General features: G+C 39.3%; 1 protein-coding gene across 4 annotated transcripts in view; it reads right to left on the minus strand.

Annotated features, from left to right (window-relative positions):
• The window catches only part of KCNG2 (potassium voltage-gated channel modifier subfamily G member 2), a 54,209-nt gene that overhangs the window by 22,196 nt on the left and 17,572 nt on the right, over window positions 1-14,441 (minus strand). The window contains exon 2 of one of the 4 annotated variants that reach the window (XM_032182053.1): window positions 10,215-10,370. The exons of 1 other annotated variant lie outside the window; for it this stretch is intronic. The gene's annotated coding sequence lies outside the window, so the exon portion shown is untranslated. Of the gene's footprint in view, window positions 1-7,931; window positions 7,987-10,214; window positions 10,374-14,441 lie in introns of those variants that run through there. 2 more of the 4 variants (XM_032182052.1, XM_032182055.1) reach the window with 2 other exon arrangements.

Consider the following 14,441-nt stretch of genomic DNA (forward strand, 5'->3'; position numbering starts at 1 on the left):
AATATGCTGGAGCTGAGAATCAAGTTTGCAGCCAGCACCCAAGCCAGTTTGGGTGCTTGAGCACAAAGTGTGTACTACTGAGATTCATTTGCTACTGTTGTCCCATCAAAATGCATTAAAAGCTATACTGGGCATACCTACCAGTAGATAAAAGCAGAAAAGCTGTGCTGTCATGCCTAGGTAACTGCCATACAGTCTAAAGAAATCTCCTGCAGGGAGGTGCACATCCTGCCTCTGAGTGGAGGCTGTCAGAGGTGGCAATCTGGAATAGAAATCACTCCAGGAGCCTTGGGAGATTCTGGTGTGGTTAGACTAACTAATAGAGATAGAAAGAATACCCTGCAGCCCAGCAGCAACTCTGAAATGGGAAGCTGAACCTCAGAACAAAGCAGAGCTGGAAGCGACCAGCTCATTGCTTTTATTTCTGGGTAATGCAGAATCCAGCTGATCCCAGTTTAATAGAGTTAGGTATAAGGTAGTGATTGCTCTGCCCTCTTCCTGACAAATGTTCCTGAACAAATAACCAGGGTGAAATCAGATGGATTTTTCCACTGATCTGAAAGGGGTGGCAGAAAGCAAGGGACTGGGAAATGGATTTTACCTTCCTTTTCTAGCCAGGCTACAAGACAAAAGGGAAGTTTGCAGCTTTTTAATGTGAGGTGAAAGATTCTTGCTGCAAGAAGTTTTGCTCAGACAGCTAAGTAGGCTAATATGCTGCTGCACTCTGCCTTACCCAATCAAGCATTATGGTAACTCCAGGATTCAGTTTGTGCTTTCTGCTTACACGTCCTTTACCACATAATCATCCACAGATCTCTTGAACACATTTTTTCACCTGTTATGTTGCTTCCTCACCTTTTCCAGAGTTTTCCACCAAAGTTCTCCATGGCTGTCTCTCCAAAGCAGTATTAGGATGTCTTGAATTGCTACCGTGTAACTACATTAGTGAATCACCTAAAATTTCCTCAATTGCTTAAATGCAAAGTAGGAAACAAGAAACTGGTGTGAGTGTTGAGACTCCACATGAAAGATTTGGACAGAGAATGGATACAATGATGGTGAATGATTTTAAGAAGAGAATGTAGAAACCTTGCAAGCTAACAAAGGACAGGAGAAAAAGTTGAAGTATGAAGGATAGTCTAATGTTACTGATGACAAGATGGTAACCATGAGGTTGTAATTCCGTAATTTATAAGCAACATCTTTCTAATTCTCTTTGAGTCTCATGTCTCAGCCTGGAGAGGATACTGGACAAGAGGGTGCCAAGAAAAATTAGAGCACATTCCCAGAGACGCATATTCCTTTATCCATAATCAACTCACTATCTCTGAGTTCATTAGACTTAATCAAAACAATCTCCAAAAAGAAGTGGTGAACGTTTGCTACTCAAGGCCATGAGTCACCCTCTAAATACTACCAACCACATCCAACTGAATCATGGCAATTGCAGCGGTACTCCCACTTCTGTGTTTCAGATACAGACATAAAATTTTAGAAAGGCATTTATGTTGTATATTCGTAAGAAGTCAGAAAAAGGCTGGTTTACATATAAAAAGGGTGCTCAGTCACCAAAAGATACTTTTTGGCACTGAGAAAATTTAAGAAGAGCCAATGATGCCAGAACGTTTCCAGTCTAATTTAGGGCAAAAAAGGTTTTTCAGAGATTTCTTTACACGTGCCGACACAAAAAACAGACCAAACCTCATTCCTCTCACTAAGGGCCAGTAAAGGGTAAATGATAGCAACATTCACTCTGAGAAACAGGTGCTTTCATATCACAGGCCTGAGTGCAGCAGGGACTGCAAATACTATTACTGTCACAATAAGAGCGCATTGTAAGCACAGTGTATGCCTTAAGAATTTACTTTCTTGTTTCTTTTTGTCAGTAAGATAAAATATTCACTGCTGCTACTCTGGGAACTGTGCTTCTGTTTTCATGCCTTGCTTGTTACACAAGTCAACATTTAAAAAGTAATGTACATTGTTTTGACATCAAGTCCAGGATTTGCTTTTCTCCTCTCCCTCATGTAGCAAGTCGTTGCATAAAGGAATCAGATACATTTCACAGAACTATTTTGAATCTAACCTTATATCTGCTTCTTCCTTCTTCCAAGAAGCAGCTAATTCAATGTGAAAATCTGGAAGTATATTTTTTATTACAAAATCTTGGGCTTACAGATGGTTAGTTTTTTATGTTGTGGATATAAAGTTATGTTGATTAAATGTAAAGCTTAAGGATGTATCTATTCATTTTTATTTTTATTTTTTGGGATCATCAGTAGACAAACAGAAAGTAATATTAGAAGTAGTTACAGATGCTGCTGTGTTTAGTTTGATAGGCTGATTCTGGACATTAGACTGTTCAGCTCCTAAAGTAAATTTTTTGTCCTCATTCTTTGTAAGACAAACACTCCAGATTCCATAATTCATAACAGTATACATTATTAGTTGGCAGCAATTGTTTTGGAAATCTCAGCTAAAAGATAAGCATGTGTATAAAGTTGTATTATTCTTCTTCTTGGCACCTCTGTGAAGTGGTTGCCCAAGACCAGGGCTGAGATGTCAGTGGAATGGCATGAAAGAGCTTGTTGTGCCACTGTAACTGCCCTACAGAAAAACAAAAGACATTAATGCAGGCTCCCAATCTGAACTCTATACTAAGAAGTAAAATAACCCTAGAAACTTTGTTTCTGATCTTACATGCATGGAATGTACCATGACCTTCAGTGAATATTAAAGGTTATTTCAAAATTATTTGGGTCTTAAAATAGTTTTTGCATGCCTACTGGAAAGCATCCCATTTAAGATTAACTTTAAAAACCAATAGTTCCAGAAATGATGGTACATTATCATCCATTCCTACCATTTGATCAGACACGTAGGTGCAGGAAGGACAAGAAAAAAAACAGAGCCTGTAATACTCTTCCTGTACAGTGACACAGGACAGAATTTGGCTCTGTATTTGTTGTTCATCATTTTAAAATGCTGCAGAAGAAATGCCATATAAATGCTTCAGTTTGAATGACAGACTGGGGTGGCAAGGAGCAAGAGCTGTCCTGCATGTGAGAGAGCAGAGGGAATGCACAGGGCTCTGGCTAGCAATGGCAATGAGCCTATCAAGAGCTTAGGGGTCTTGATAGGGCTGGTGGGCCAGAAGTGGGAATGGGGAACCCAGGAGGAATGTGCAGGAAAATGGTTAGGAAAGCTGAAGGACACCTAGAATTGAATCTGATGAGTGTTATGAAGGACAGCTACAAGGGCTGCAGCAGGTGTGCATCAGCTGCAGAAGGAAGAGGAGAGAAAATGCTGGCCTCCTGCTGAATAGTACAGGGAACTGAGTGACAATGGAAAAGTCCAAGGTATCTATTGCCTTCTTTGCTTTGGTCTTTACTGCTAAGAATTGCCTGCAGGAATCCCAAGCTGTCAAGACCAAAGGTAAAGTATGGAGCAAGGAAAATTTGCCCTTTGTGAAGGAGGATCAGGCTAGGAAACACCTGAACAGACTAGATGTACACATGTCCATTGGACCTGACAGTATGCATACACAAGTACCAAGTGAGATGATTGATGTCATTCTGAGGCCACCCTTGACAATCTTTCAATCAAGAGACACTTCTGAGGACTGGAAGAAAGCTGATTCTGGTCTTCAAGAAGGGCAAGATGGATCTGGGGAACTACAGGCCAGTCAGCCTCATCTTGATCCCCAGGAACATGATGGAACAAATAATCCTGGAAAACATTTCTAAAAACACGAAGGAATCACAAGAAGGTGACTAGGAGTCATCAGCAGGGCTTTATGAAGAGGGTAACGTGCCTGACCAACCTGACAACCTTCTGAGATGATGACAAGCTTGGTGGACTAGGAGAGCAGTGGATACTTTTTATTTTGACTTTAGCAATGACAGGGATGCCTGCTGAGTCTTCAGACAAATGGAGAAAATACAGACTCGATTAAGTGGGCAGCCAGGCGGCCTGAAAACTGTCTGAACTGCTGAGCCCAAAGGGTTCTGATCAATAGCACAAAGTGCAACTGGAGGGCAATCAATAGTGATGTCCAATACTTTTTAATATCTTCATTAATGACTGCATGATGGGACAGAGTACACACTCAGCAAGTTTGCAGATTATATGAAATCAGGAGGAGCTGTTGATACATCAAATAGTTGTGCTGACATTCAGAGGGACCTGGACGTGCTGGAGAAATACATCAACAGGAACCTCTAAGAGTTCAACAAACGTGAAATGCAAAGTCCTTCCCCTGGGAAAGAATAAGAAAGGATAACCCCGCGCACCTGTACAAGCTGGGTGCCAATCAGCTAGAGACTGCAAAAGGGAATGGGGGTCCTGGTGGACTGCCCATTAGAAAGATTGCTGTCAGCAGGTTGAGGGAGGTGACATACTGGTGCAACACATTTGGGAGTGCCACATTCAATTCTGGGCTCCCCAGTAAAAATGAGGCATGGATGTACTGGTGAAAATCCACCAAAAGGCCATAAAGACAATCAAAGGCTTGGAACATCCAACATATGAGGAAAGACTAAGAGAGCTGTAGCTGTTCAGCTTGGAGAAGAGAAGGCTCAGGGTGATCTGATTGATGTTTGTGAGATGGCAGGCAGTAAAGATGGAACCAGGCTCTTTTCAGTGGTCCCCAGTGAAAGAACAGGAGGCAATGGGCACAAATAGACATTTAGGAAATTGTTGCATTTCCTGTATTCTTCTTAAATGTAAGAAGAAACTGGTACTGTGAGGGTGGTCACACAGGCTGCTGAGAGAGGCTGTGGGCTCTCCTGGAGTATTCAGATCACAACTGGATACAATGCTGAGAGACTGTCTAGCTGATTGCTCTTTGAGAAGTGGAGGTTAAACTCAATGAACTACACAAGTCCCTTCCCACCTCAACTACTCTGTGATTTTGTGAATATGCTCTTTTGAACTTTTGCTTTAAGTTACAAAGTTCTGAAGGTTTATACTCATACTATGGCAGCAAAAGGAAGCCACGAGGCTTTTTAGTAATTAAAGTTTTAAAATTTTCCTTGTGAAATGAAACACACTTTGACAGAGCACAGGTTACTTTGTCATAATTTGAAGTCGCAGACATGAAGCATAAATTAGGATGAACACAAGATGCTTTCTCTCAAGTCCAAAGAGAGTTGAGTCAGTGAATTCATTCTGCAGCACTCAGCCATTTTCCGTCAGAGACAAACTTGACATTGCTGCCTACTGCCAAAGCAGTACCCACAGCTTGCTGTGACATTATTTATAATTTACCATGTACACAATTATTTTAATTGTAAAGCTTACACATGCAGTTGACCTTACATGTGGTGGTATTACAGCTAATGCTTTGGATGAAAATGTTCAGGAAATCCATGTTATCCTTACACTTACTACATTTTGGTAGAACCTGGATTCCCTGCCAGACATTGTGAAACCTGAAGAGATGACAGAGATGAAGAGACGACAGCACCTGCTCCAGGGTCTTAAACAATATAGAACAGGTGGGATGCAATAGACAAATGGGAAACAAAAACAAAAACAAAAACTGAGACTAGGAGGATATGGAAACAATAAAACACACATCTTAGCAAAAAAGCAGACTTCTCCTGATCTGGGGAGTTTCTGAGTTTGTCCACATCAAATATTTTTGCAGTCTGATACTCGTCCATGCAGGCAGAGCATTCAAAACTCTAAGGGTTGCATTAGACTACTTCTGGCAGCAGTGTTTGAATATCTACATTCAAATTCCCTTGATAAAGGAACTACTCTACATGTGTACAAGTAGACCAAACTACAAGCCAAGACATATGCAATGAGGTCAACAAGGGACTACAACTTAGACACAAAATTGGAAAGAGGTGAACCACAGCAAGACAGATCCAAGACTTTGTACCTCAGCTCTCCAATCTACGTTAAAGTATCTTTCTACAAAGACATGGACAGAATTTGTCTCACACTTTTCTTCGAGTTTCTGTTTAAAGTTTTCTAAGCAAGAACCATCTTACTGCGTATTTGTACCCCTCCAAGCACAACAGGGGTCTGAATTCTGCCTGTTGCTTTCCTACTTTCACATCACAAAAAAATGTTGTTTCATAAGGAATGAAAGTGGGACTGTAACACTGATTAAACCATAAGCACCTAAAGCAGCTTTCTGCAAATTTTCTGGAGCAGAGACATCATTGATAAAAGCAGTTTTGGAATTAATCTAGATTTCAAAAATCATGAAGACATGTAAACACAACTTGTTTCCTATGTATGGTGCTGGCTTCACTCTCAAAAGACTCAAGGAAAAGAAAAAAAAAAAAAAAGAAAGAATGAAAATCAGCACAAACTACTATAAACTAGTAAAAGGTATACCACAAAGGACAAAGGGGAGATGTGTTAATTTCACACAGAGTATTTTCTATGTAACTCCAAAAAGTTGAACTTTATGTGTTTTTGTGTTTACTATCAATAACCTATTAAACACACTTAGAAAAGGCAGTAGTCCAAGAAGTTGAAATTATGAACAATCCTTTATTATTTTTTTAATTTCTACATCAGTTACAGGATCTAACAGAGAAAGGCACAGTAGACCAGAAAAGCTAAAATAGCCTTTTCCAGAGTAGTCTGGGGCTACAGGGAGATGCTGTATCAGTTAACCCAGCAACAACAACAACAAAACAAAAACAGGAAGAGTCATACTGCAATGGTAGTTGCAAAATTCAGCATGTGAAACTGGACATTTTTGGCGCATCCTGAACGTACATTTTCTTTTAACAATTTCATTAATTTAGTAGAGGAAAAAAGGAAGTTTTCTCATCTTCTCTCACTACATCTTTGCCATGCTGCACAATTAGCTGAAATAATTCAATTTGTAAAATGAACAAGTCAAATAACTTGACTCAACACTAATTATTCTGACATGTATCCATAGCTATACAAATAGCTCCATTAGGCAGATTATGAGTTATCTAGTGGTACTGCACTTGCCAGAGCTGTACAGTGAAAGCATTATCACTGTGAAATTCTTAAGAAATCACAGACTTGGTACAACAAGCTACCTTAAGATATAGGATCCTTATCTGTATCTCCATAGCATAAAATAATGTTTTTCTGCATTTCCACAAGCTTTCATTGCTCTTAAACAGAATTTATTTATTTTTTCTGTGAAGCTATTTGCACATTTCAACTGCACAATAGATGAAGACAGACATGCTAGAAAACAGACAAATGAGAGGAACTAATGCTTGCTTTTACATTCTCCCCACAATTACAGAATTTTGTTCAGGCTAGCAAGCTTGAAGATGTCACAAATGTCTTAAAATTTGGAGTGCACTTTCAAAGTGTATTTAAGTAAAGGGAACTGATAGATCCTAAGCAGTAAAAAAAAAAAACATAGAAGAACCTAAAAGATTTGGGTAGATCCTACAAGGATTTTCTACAAAGTAGAAAAGTTTTTCCCTACAGTTCCGGTTAACTACAAACATGGATGAAGTATACAGTCTCATGAGTTTAAAATTAAAAGGTATTGTATGCAATGACATTAATAATAAACTAAAATCATGTTGAATTCAAAGGGAAACTTCTCTTTAAACAGAGAAAATGGGAATATTCTTCAGGTCAATACACAAATAACTTATGAATTACATGAGAGGAAGAATGTCAGCAGCAAAAAAAAACACAAAACAAACAAACAACCAAAAAAAAAACAATGAAAACGCATAAGATCCAGTGTTAACTTATTAAATCTAACAAAAGGAGCAAGACACATCTTTATACAAACACTTTATCTTTTCTGTAAAGGATTTCATATGGAAGATAAAAAAGCCTAATGTTCATTTAAAACCTACAGGTACTTGATAAAGAACATGTATTTGAAAATATATGTCTAATAACCATTCATACAAACCTGTAAATGGCCCAAAAAGATACATAAGAAGAGGTACACTCACCCTTTTACTAGGAAAAGTGCCCCAGCAAATCATCATGAACATCTGCATGTGAAACTGGGCCGAGAGTGGTGTCATACAGTCTGAACTCCGTCTTTCCAGTCAGGAGTGTAAATGCTACGTTTTGTATTAAATCAAGTGTATTAGTCTTCTGAGTGGGAAATTGCTAAGAATAGAATTGCAAAAATCAGTGGGATAGATCAGAAATAAAAGATACTGGTATCTGCATTAGAGAAGGAGCTATAAACTGCTTTCCCTACTGCAGTGATGCAGATCCACTGGAATACCTGAATCATAATTCCATGACTTGCAAAGACACCGTAACTCATTTGTTTTTCCATGCTGCCAGAATTTTGGCAACAGAAATGAGATAATCTGTTTAATTTCCTGGGTGAGAGGAATAAACAATGCTGTTTTAACACCCTACACAGTCTGTCATTTGCATATGATAGTACCATTCACATTGTACCTTAGGCCAGCTGTGGATGCATAATCGTGACTGAAGTACATATTTTTAAAAAAATGGATTCTGATGATCACACAGAATCACACATCTGATGATTAGTTATGCTGAAATACAGCAATCTAAAGGCATGGAAAGAAATATTTCAGATTGGCAACTAACACCACCTTAAGTAGCAAAGTTTAGTACTCATATACAACCATATCTGAGTCTCTTACACTGGCCGATTAAACAGGATAGAAAAAGGATTAATTGTTAAATCTCCTAGAACAAACTCATGCATGATTCATAGAAGGATAGAAATTTCATCGTCTAGTGGCTGCCAGGATTCAGGATCAAAGGTACCCTGTTAGCATGGCTCGGTCACTGACCAAGCAAATGCAGAAAGAACACATTTTAATTTTAAACTCTTGAGACTGATCCATGTTTGTAGTTAACAGGATCAAACAGTACTCCATGCACAATCTAACTGCCTCGAACTCTAAAGTATATTTCTTGATCTGAAGTCTGTTCACTTTAGCCATCGCTAGGCTTTGTTCATACCTGGTACCTTGCTAATGTGTTCTGGAAACTAGAACTGATTATGAAAACACATTTTACAAGCATACTGTCTTCTTGTAACCAAACTAAGGCTTAATATACCTAAACAAATAAAACACAATTTGGACATGAAGCTCTGTTTTTAAGTAAAAATAATTCTGTAGGGAAAAACTTTTCTGCCTAAACTTCGTAGATTCTTCCAGTTTTTTACTACTTAGTCTCCCTTACTTCCCTTTTCTGATGAAAGCATACTCCAGATTTTAAGGCATAAGTGAAATCTTAAAATTCAGCCATTTGAGCATGGTATCAAATCAGCACAGAGACCACATAGGAAAAACAGGGATGACATGTAACTCTTTCCAGCTGAACCCATGATAATCTACCTGTGGTGGGCTAGCCTTGACTGGCCATGAGATGCCTGCCCTCTCACATCCCCTCCTCAGAAGAAGGCAGGGAGAAACTACAATGGAAAAGCTAATGGACTGAGGTAAGGATAGGGAGATCACTCACCAATTACTGTCACAGGAAAAACACTTGACTTGGGGAAGATTAATGTATGTCCAATTAATAACAGAGTAGGACAGTGAGAACTAAAATGAAAAACACTTTTCACTCACCCTCTCTTCTTCCCGGGTTCAACTTCACTCCCATTTCTGTGCATATGCACAGGGACAAATACCTTAGCACAATATAAATAACGCTGCACTTTTAGAACTGTTCTATGAGGTGACCTTCAAACAGAGAGGGTTTTTTAACTCTACAGTAGAGCTCCAATGAGGCATGGTGCCATGTACTGAACACTAAGAATAATGAAAAAAATGCAACTAACTGCTGCATAATGCAGTGAGCATTCCCTTTCCTCTGCTCTGTGGGCAGAATTAGGAAATCCTGCCTGCCAGACATGTTCTTAAATGAAAAGGCTCTCCAGATCTTGCCCTGTATACATGTTCCATTTTCACAACTAATAAGCTTCGTTGTCTGGAGATGAAGATCCCAGAGCCTTTCTATTCTGTGTAGTCTTTACCAAGTGACACTCACATTTTGCAGCTTTCATGTGGGGTGAACTGGAAATTTTGCAGAAGCTTGAAGTAAATTAATTTTATTTATTTATTTTTTTTTTCTGAATTAAATATGAAAATGAATAATATAACTAGGAAAGTATCCCTCATGTGCCTATATTATTTTAAACATAAAATACCATTTTGAAACACCATTCAATTTCATGACATCTTCTGTTCTGAATTCCTCCTAGGCAGGTGCCTGTACTAACAACATTAACCTACTTAAAAAAAGCTGACAGGACGAAGTTAGAGCTTCTGGGTGGAAATGTTGCTGGTTTTGGCTGCTGGAATGGTAGTAGATGGCTTGGATATTTTTCCTCAGTCAGGTGACAGCAGAAACCTTTGGCAGTTTGGTGTAACAGATCTTGCAATCTTGACCTACTGAAAATGAAGATGAAAATTTATGAGGATGAAAAATGACCCAGAATAGTCCAAGGCATCTCTGTAATTCATCTCATCAGCATCCCACTTCTCCTTGCCCTGACTTGCCATTGCTGCATTCTGCAGAGAAACCCTTAAATTCGCTAAACGTGTTTGTTCATTTCTCTTATTTCAGTGAGCTCGCGGAACAATGGTGATAGAATTTAAGACCTTGCTCTCTATACGTCTGTATTTTTGATGGACTTCTCTAAGTGACACAGTGGCAATGAGGGAATTTCACTGTGAAGATGACGGCTTTAAAATCAAGTAAAATATGACTGTCCCAATTACGTGCAATATCTTCAACAATCACATTGAACCCTTCAAAAATTATGTCCCTTTCCAAAAACCCTGGAACAGGTGCAAGAGGTAGGGTGACAGACTCAATAATTGTGTGCATAACAGATGAAAACGTTGCAGTGACATCTTGTTGGAGAACACTGGTGGACCAGAGGTTGCAAATACAGACTCTGGCATAACATTAGGGAGAACTGCTTCAGTGACAGAAACACAAGAAGCTCAGCTCTAACCGTGCCTCCTGTCTAGGGGTTTTTGACCCAACAAGTTTATAAGAACTACTGAGTAAGGAGAGCTTTTGGGGCAATGAAAGTAGGTGAGAAAACAGTATGTTAAGAAAACAATCCAGGCCTTTGGGTGATGCTCAGGTTGGTAATTTATTTACTAATTGTTTTAGCAGGTATTTTATTGTGCTAGCACATGTACAATTGATGCCCTCCATGAGAAAGCACTCCTTTTTTTCAGAACACTTTCTGCTTGTGCCAAATTGTTCACTGTTGTTCTACCTGAAATGTCAACAGATACACAGAAATATCAGGATAAAATAAAGCTATGGGGTTCATTTAACAGCATTACTGCTACCAACAGGGGGTTGTTTCTGAGCAGTTATTTTCATGTTGCGAAAGAACATGTTGTTACTCACAAAGCATACATTATTCTGCAAGTGCTGCAAACAATAAATCCTTCTGCCAGATCACAGAACCGTAGAATGGTTTGGGTTGGAAAGAACCTTTAGAGATTTTCTAGCTCACCTTCCCCCGCCATGGGCAGGGATACCTTCCTTTAGACCAGGCTGCCCAAAGCCCCATCCAACCTGGCCTTGAACACCTCCAGGGATGGGGCATCCACAGCTTCTCTGGGCAGCCTGTGCCAGTGCCTCACCCCCCTCTGAGTTAAACATTTCCTTGTAACATCTAATCTAAATCTACCCTCTCTCAGTTTAAAACTATTACCTCTTGTCCCATTGCTACATGCCTTTGTAAAAAGTCTCTTCCCATCTTTCTTATGAGACCCTCTTAGGTACTGGAAGGCTGCTAAAAGGTCTCCTTGGAGCCTTCTCTTCTCCAGGCTGAACAGCCCCAGCTCTCTCAGCACTTCTTCACAGGAGAGGTGCTCCAGCCCTCTTATTATTTTTGTGGTCCTCCTCCAGACCTGCTCTAACAGGTCCATGTCTTTCTTATGCTGGGGGACCCAGAGATGGATGCAGTACTCCAGGTGGGGACTCAGAAGGGTAGTGTAGAGGGAGAAATCCCAGTACCTCTGGCACACTCCAATCCTCATGGATTTCTTCTCCAAGTTGTTCTTCCCCTATATCATAAATCTCATTACCATCAGAAAGATGACCAGGAATTTAAAGCTACTGCAGTCCATTACCACCCAAAATTCTCCTTCTGTGAGGAAGGCTCCATGAGCTGCACTATCTCATCATTTTAAAATTGAAATTTAGAGGTTATTAATCCAAGGGCTTTGTTCAGAAGGTGTGTAAGACTTCTGCAGAATCCAGGGCTTCTTCAGGGTTCCCAGTAGCTGATCATTCTCACTCAGTTCTAACTTCCCAGTGCAACTTACATGTAACAAAACTCCATAGGTGTAGGGTTATTATGTGGTGCTGTGCAGACACACAATGGATTTCACATAAGCAAAATCACTACGACCACATAAACTAATTTACCCTGCACCTGGATTATGTTGGATATCTGACACTTCAAGTCTGAACATAAATACCGTGTACTGCATGATCACCCTAGTGCCTGCCTTGATGACTTTGCTCACAACTGTATGTACAAAGGGCAACAGACCTGTGGGAACCCCATTACCAATGGAAAAGAAAAAGGTGATTAAGATGTTGGTGATCTGGGCCTGTAGAGTTGTGGAAATTGATTCTCTAAGTTCCCTCTTCCCAGTTTGTAACTCCAGGTTGCTTGCTCCTTCTTCATTCCACCTTTACCTGATAGGCCAGCATAGTAGCTAGCCACTTTATTTTTTCAACTAAGAGGGTATATATGACTATTCCATTTTCAGCAGTGGAAGGCTGCTTTAACTTTCTTTGTTGCCAGAAGCTCCAGCATGCTCTCAGAAGACCTGGAGACTGCCACATGCAGTCATAACTTTGCACCTCTTTTTCTCAGACCAATGCTCCTGACTGCCAAAGAAGGCTCCCTAGAAGGTGTTCTGCAGGTGAATAAGCTGGTCTAACTCATCAGGTCACTTTTTTTTTTTTTTTGGTGGTGAAGTGCTGTATTACCAGCGTTGCTTGGGGAGAGTAGCTTGATGCTTGACTAACTGAGAAAGCAGAGTTTCACAGATAACAACAAAAAGGAAGGTATGACACATCTCAGTTTCAAGTTTGTATTGTGAGTGGCAAATATCTAATATGCCTTGTCCACTAAGGAATTTAGAGCCTGGTCTCTATAAAGGCAGTTTCACTCCATAACAAAAGTACTGAGTAAAAGTGTTTCTATGGCACAGTGTTTATATGCTCAACAGCTCTGTGATATTTGCATCATGAAATAAAACAGAATACCCCAGATTTACCTACCTCTATTTTACTTATCCTATGGTATTACTCCCAAACAAAACTTCAATATTTTGTTATTGTTTTCCTGCTAGACACTTCTACTACTCATACAGAAGGCATTGAGGAAATGTGCACAAAAAAAACCTTTTGTCCTCTGTCCTCCTGAAAAATTTCAATAAATATAACATTTCATAAAATATAAATTCATATCCCCTTTGCTTTCTCACCAAGTGAAGAGTAAACATGGATATCAGTATCTACAAATGTAAGTAAAGATAAGTAAATAAGTAGATAACAGCTACTTAATGAGGATGTTTGAAAGGAAAGCATGTAATCTGATTTGTAGTGTATAATTCTTTTTGCATAATTTATTTTACACTTTTATTTAATGCATTTAGCAGTCTCAGTAGCTTACACTGATGCAGAATTGTTTAGCTTAAGCTCTGAACAAGTAGCTGCTCTCGTTTATTCAGTCTCCTTTCTAACAAGAGAATTAGCTCTCCAAAGTCAATCCCATACAACTACATGAAATAAATATTAGGCTGCTGAATAATTCTACATCCTGACAGGAATTTGCAGCCCCATTTGGTCTCAAACACTGTGCCAAAGTATAACATCATACTCCATAAGCCCTAGCCTGAATTGACTCAACAGGAATTGAAAGGCTATGGAAACAGGCTTCTAGGGATGTAAATCCTCAGGCTGGAACAGGGGGGATCACTGGCAATGCCTGCCTGATAGAGCTAATCAGTAGAAAAGATCCTATCAGTGTCATACAATGAGTCTGGTTCATAATGTAAGTATCCGTGTTTGTAGTCATTACATGGATCTTTTGGGGCCATAAAGAATAGCCTCATGATCTAGAAACTAAGCAAAATGTAAAATAAATATATGACATAAGCTAACATAAACGGGTTTACAGAAAAAGAATGGGAAAGAGAAATCACTTAGCCAAACCTCTTGTGGTTGACAAAGAAATGTAAATCGCACTGTTCCAGAGAAACTGTGATAATGAACTAAGATCGCTCGGTGGTTTTATGCTTACAACAACTAATAAGTCAAAAATAAATATGTAATTTCCTGAAATGCTGTGAAGAAGGAGAAGTGAAGGATAAAAGGCTTTGAATAGAGACAAATATGGTATAAAGCAGCTACTTCATTATTGTAGAGCATAATCCAAGGGTATGCTGAGTCCCTGCACATGTAAATTAGTA

Source organism: Aythya fuligula, chromosome 2 (assembly GCF_009819795.1).
Source record: "Aythya fuligula isolate bAytFul2 chromosome 2, bAytFul2.pri, whole genome shotgun sequence".
In the NCBI taxonomy this organism is placed as follows: Eukaryota; Metazoa; Chordata; class Aves; order Anseriformes; family Anatidae; genus Aythya; species Aythya fuligula.